Source organism: Bison bison, unplaced genomic scaffold, assembly GCF_000754665.1.
Source record: "Bison bison bison isolate TAMUID 2011002044 unplaced genomic scaffold, Bison_UMD1.0 scf7180017864143, whole genome shotgun sequence".
Lineage (NCBI taxonomy): Eukaryota > Metazoa > Chordata > Mammalia > Artiodactyla > Bovidae > Bison > Bison bison.
In genome coordinates, this window is record NW_011494715.1 from 7,799,346 (window position 1) to 7,805,160 (window position 5,815).

The following is a 5,815-nucleotide window of genomic DNA, read 5'->3' on the forward strand; positions in this document are numbered from 1 at the left end:
AGGTGGATGTGAGAGTTGGACTGTGAAGAAAGCTGAGCGCCGAAGAATTGATGCTTTTGAACTGTGGTGTTGGAGAAGACTCTTGAGAGTCCCTTGGACTGCAAGGAGATCCAACCAGTCCATTCTGAAGGAGATCAGCCCTGGGTGTTATTTGGAAGGACTGATGCTAAAGCTGAAACTCCAATACTTTGGCCACCTCATGCCAAGAGTTGACTCATTGGAAAAGACTCTGATGCTGGGAGGGATTGGGGGCAGGAGGAGAAGGGGACAACAGAGGATGAGATGGCTGGATGGCATCACTGACTCGATGGACGTGGGTCTGAGTGAACTCCAGGAGTTGGCGATGGACAGGGAGGCCTGGCGTGCTTCGATTCACGGGGTCGCAAAGAGTCGGACACGACTGAGCGACTGAACTGAAGGATCATCACAGGGTGGTGGTGGTGTTGCGATGACTATTATTTTATGCTCTGTGACTTTGGACTTGTTACCAGGTCTTTCTGGGCTTCAGTCATCTCATCTGTCAAAAGAGAGCAAGATTGCTCCTCTCACTACTTTGAAGAGTGGCAGAAGGGACAAACAGAGATAAGGAGTTTGAAAAGCATCAAAGACCGTATGTGTAGAAGGCAAAAGTAGAATAATATAACCTAATATTCAAATTCCAAGGAATCTCAGTTTCAAAGATGCTGCAAAACATCTTTGTTCTTTGGAGAATGAATGTGCTCCAAAGAACAAGATGTGTGGATGAGCGGAGATGCTGTCGGGGCTGGTGACATCAGAGGCGGTTGAACATGGCCTGTCCCCACCCTTGGGGACATGGCTTCAAGCGCCTGCTCTTGGGAAGTGGGTATGGAAGGCTCGCCATTGAATGCAGGGGCATGTGTGTTACTCCTGACAGATGCCACCATTATGTAACAGACATAAATGTAGTGGCCTTGCGTCCAAGTGGCAAGAAACCTAACTTTATTCCTTCCTACAACTGCATTACATTCTTATTATGAACACCTGTGTTGCTGGATGACAGAACTTGACTGGAGTCAAATCAGGGGATCTGGGTCCATTCAGCCTCCAGGGATGGTGTCCAAGGACTTGGAGGTCACATGTGGTCCTGAGTTAGGACCTTCTGTCTGCACTGACTCCTGCAGAATGTGCAGTCTCCCTTCTGATCTCTGAGTGAAGGCTATTCTAGAACTGCTAGTATTTTTCTAGCGATGTCTCAGACTCCTTTTCTTGGTCATAGCCCTCAAGTATTTCTTCTAGTCTTCTGCCCCTGCAACGTGGACTGGTGGAAGGGGAGACGCTTCACGAGGCATGGAAACAGACAAGCCTTCTGCTTCCACACTCACCTGAAGGATTAATTTGCATGCTGCCCCCACTTCACCCAACCGGGGGTCAAGGACTCAGCCCAGCAAATAGCCATTGGGAAGCAGAACACAGAGCTTCTTCTCAAACAGGCCGATGCCTGCGTACCTAGGATGGCTTCTCCACTCGCCCACAATATACACTCCTCTCAACACCCAGGAATCCTTATCTTTTGGGTAAAGGGAAGTGGAGAGCAGAGGTGAAATGTCTTTGGCCTAACACTTTCAGGAGAACTGAAGTTACTTTGTAAAAGCCTAGCAGGTCTGCTTTAGAAATCCCCAACGCGAGACTTGGATTCCTTGGTCTGCTTTCAACTCCAGGCGGGACTAGGACTGCCTCCTGCAGAGTGGGGCTGGGGAGACACGGCAAAGGAGGATCCCTCCACGGAGCGAGGGACCCACTGCTCGTGCTTCAGAGACTGTTTACAAAAAACCCACCGCGGATGATTCCTGAAGGAGTGAGCCATGATATTTTGCCACAGTCTGCACAGCTGGACAAGGGCCAGTGAGTTCCTTTCTAATGTCGATGGTTTGCCTCTTGGGGATCGGAGGGCACCGGTGGGTCCATGTTCGACTGTCACTCGAATCATCGATTATTCCCAAAGAAACCAACTGATTTTTTTTCCCAATCACATCCTATTCTGCTGCAGTCTTAAAGGACGTGAGAAATAGTTCTTTATGCTTTGTCATTCTCGAGCAGGTTGTTCATTATGTAAAAAGCAATTATAATTCAGAGAAAAACAACTCGAAGTGTGAAATGGTGAAATGCGTCACTGGAACGTCCCTGGAAGTCTCCAGTTGGAGTCTACAGACGACATCTTTGTGCAGAACATAAACACATGTGCCCCAGTTGGAGGGGAGGTGTCAGAAAGCAGGTTCTCTCCACCTCGCCTCCGACGTCCCCTTCCAAGAGTACTCATTTGGCGAATACCCACGCCAGCTCCCACACCAGCTCCCACGCCAGCTCCCATGCCCAGAGCCCACAGCATTCCCTGGGCCATCTCCGGAGGGTGACCCCTCTGCGTGACCCCACTCCACCTCTGACCTGCTCCAAGCATGATATGTTCACTGTGTGGCCGAGGATAGTTTGAAAACGTGACGCATCACTCACCTCCTTCAGAACTCCTTCCGTGACTTAAAGCATTTTATTTTCATTTCACGTCACTAGAGCGGCTTCCGGGGTGGCTCGTAGCACTTCCCAACCACACCATACTCTAAGTTTCTTTTTCTGAATTCTTTTATTTATTCATTGATGATTATTTATTAAATACATACCCTGGCCATAGATCCTTTGCTTTGGCCGCATGTAAATAGCACCGATATTTAAATGAGCACACAGATAAACACCCAGCTGTGGCAAACCATACTGAAGGAAAGCTCTAAGAGGCGACCGGGGAGCTAGACTTCATCGGGGTGGTCCAGGCAAGCTTCACTGGCTCTTAATATCTGGGAAACTTGTCATTGGTTTTTCATACCTTGCTACTTAATTTTGACTTTTCAAATAATTTGACTTTTGAGAATTCCCGATGTGTTTCTTCCCACAAAGAGCTGGGAGGCAATGGTTATCTCAACTGGATTTAGAGGAGGAACACCTTAGAGCCCTCGATTTAAAAAAAACAAAGTAGAAGAAGAAAAAAAAGAAAGGGAAGGGAAGGAAAAAGCAAAGTAAGCGTAAGGAGCATCAGATTTACTGCTGAGGGAAGCATCAGGGGCCATTTTATCTCATTTTGTTATTATTTAACGACTGCACAAAAGAGAAGAGGCCCGAATCCTCTGAGGAATAATGCATTAATCCTCATTAGGCCTCGTTCAGTTGGGTGCGCTTTCTCTGCACCATGTGAAGCAGGAAGAGATCCCTTCCCGAGAAGGATAAATGCGTTATCTCATAGTTCACCTACTCTGGAATACCTAATGGGCTGCACTGGGAGCGTGTGTTGTTTATCATCGCTGGAAAGGGCAGGACGGTTCCTATTGAGTCTGCTAGACCATGAGTGATTTATGGTGCGCTTTACCCTCAACTGTTGGGAGAGGCAGCCACATGGGTAGAGTTCCATCTGTGCCATATGCAGCCCCTTTAATTAATGATTTATCTTATTATCTTCCTTCCTGAAAGAGGGGGGGAAAAAGGTTTACTTATATCAGTAAGACTAACCTGCCAAAGAGGATCATTGTCTGAATCCCAGTAACAAACAAGATGATGGGGAACGTTCTGGGGGGAGGGAAACCCAAGGGGAAAACAGGTTAGCAAAACCCCTTGCTTCCTGAAGGAAACACTAGAAGGTGTTTCCTAATCCTGCCTAGCACAGGTCAATGTTTCCACACACACAGCACACACATCTGCTCACGAGTCCATAGAACAAGAGAGGAAATGTAAAGAGACTCCTCTGGTTGAGGGAAGTCGTTAATCCAGTGGCTTGGCAGTTAGAAGCTTGAAAAAAGATGACTTCTTATTAACATGCAATTGTCACCACGTTAATAATGAAATATTGATCTGTTCCCACTTAATGAAAATCAACTTATTCTAATTTACCCCTGGAAAGAAGACCACTTCGGGTCTCATTCCGACACCTTTATACTGTCCACCTCTGTATTTTTCAGTGGCGTTTATTTGTTTTTGTCCATAGGGCTGAGAACCAGAGAGGGAGAAGGCAACAATTCATATCAGGTCAACCAAATGTATTTTTCTTTCCTTCCTTCTTTGAAATTCAATTATTTGATTGAGCAAGGGAAACCTTCATGGAGACCTTATAACATACTAAGTTTTAATGGTGATTTTTATGATTAAATGATTACAATCTTTGTCAATAAAAATACTGTTACATTAGAAATGCAGAATCTTAGATAATCGTTAACAGTCCTAATCTACAGCTCGATTTAAAGCTATTTACAGAGTATATACGTTGCAGTCAAGACTGGATTCTCCTCACAAGATTTAGTCTAAACTGCGGAGAACAATTTTACATGGAGAAACTCTAATAGCCTATCTTAATTAGCTGCCAATTTTGTGAATTATTTCAGTTTTATAGTCACAGTTTTTCTACTCATTTATTTACCTGTGATTTTGAAATTATCTGTGAAGCAATCTCCTTTGGATAATATGGAAATGAGCCAGTGACTATTGCCTTCTGAAAATGTAGATCATTTTTATTTACAATTTAAAACGTAAATGCTTTAAGGTCAGGCCTCTGTGGAAAGAATAATTCACAAGTTGCTACGTTGTTCATTCACACTTCTACATTTATTACCCAAAGGCACATACAGAGGTTTGTGTGTGTGTGTGTGTGTTTACCAATGCAGTGGCTCTTATTTCTTCTCTTAGGTGTTGCTGCAAGGAGGTTCACATAAACATTTATATAGGTTTTAGAAAACAGTTGTTACTGAGGAAGAACCTTTTTCTGTTTACACAAATTCAGAACAAAGAAACATCGCTAAAGCTCCCGGTAATTGACATGTGGGCGTGTTTTTCAAGTCACTGACTGGAAGAAGTGAGTGTCTGAGATTTATTTTTGACAGGACTTAAATTACTGGTAGCCTGACACATTTTTGAACAATTACTAGACACGGAGGTGTTTAAAGTAATGGGTACTGTTTGAGGGATGGGGAAGTTTCAAAACCGTTAGAACAAAACAATTTTCCTTTTGATTAGTAAGATGCTAACACTTACATTTATATTACTAAATAGCACACACACACAGTTGACTCCTCAAATGATAGTTTTGTTTTTTCTCAGAATGAAAGTCGTATTTAAAGAGAAAAATCCCTCCGCGTGATGACCTGGTGAATCCCGGGGATTCAGGAGAGGACTGGGCCTCTCTGCTCAGCGTCAGCTCTCTGCTCGCCTCTCCCGCCTTCAGACCAGTCCCCAAAGTACACAGAGCAGAGAGCTCTGTCCTGATTTGTTTCAAATGTCTCGAAAGCCAGGGCTTCGTGTTCATTAATTAGTGACTATCTTTCAGGAGCTCCTAGACATTGTTGAGCCAGTCATCTGAACTCCAACCGGAAAATTAAAATTCACAATTCAGAAACTGCTCGCGTCCCCAAAAGATAAAGCATCTACAGCTGCCGTAATTGGCAATGCGTCGATGTTTCAAGTGATCCAAAAAAGTCAAAGCAGTCATTTCCTCCCCGCTTCTTTCCTGTTGGTGCCTCTGATGAAAATAGAGGACTGCAGGGTTCCCAGTCCTCTTCTTTTGTTGATATTGTGGCTTCAAAAGGAGAGCAGGCTTCAGGGGTGGGGTCTGTCTCGTGGACTTACCTGTTCTTGCAGTTCTTAAATGTGCAGGTCAGGAAAGCCTAGAGCTTGCTTCTTGATCAGACAAACACTGGCGATGCATTTAATCACCCCTCCAAGGTCTTCTTCCTCTCCCCTGGGTCCAGAGACATCCATGAAGTCATGTCCTCTGACGACTCCTAGAGAATGATTCAGTACTGAATGTATTTCTCTTTCAAAAACCAAA

General features: G+C 44.6%; 1 protein-coding gene across 1 annotated transcript in view; it reads left to right on the plus strand.

Moving 5' to 3' along the window:
• Positions 1-5,815, plus strand: part of TSHZ2 (teashirt zinc finger homeobox 2) — a 393,350-nt gene that overhangs the window by 95,628 nt on the left and 291,907 nt on the right. The window lies entirely within an intron of this gene.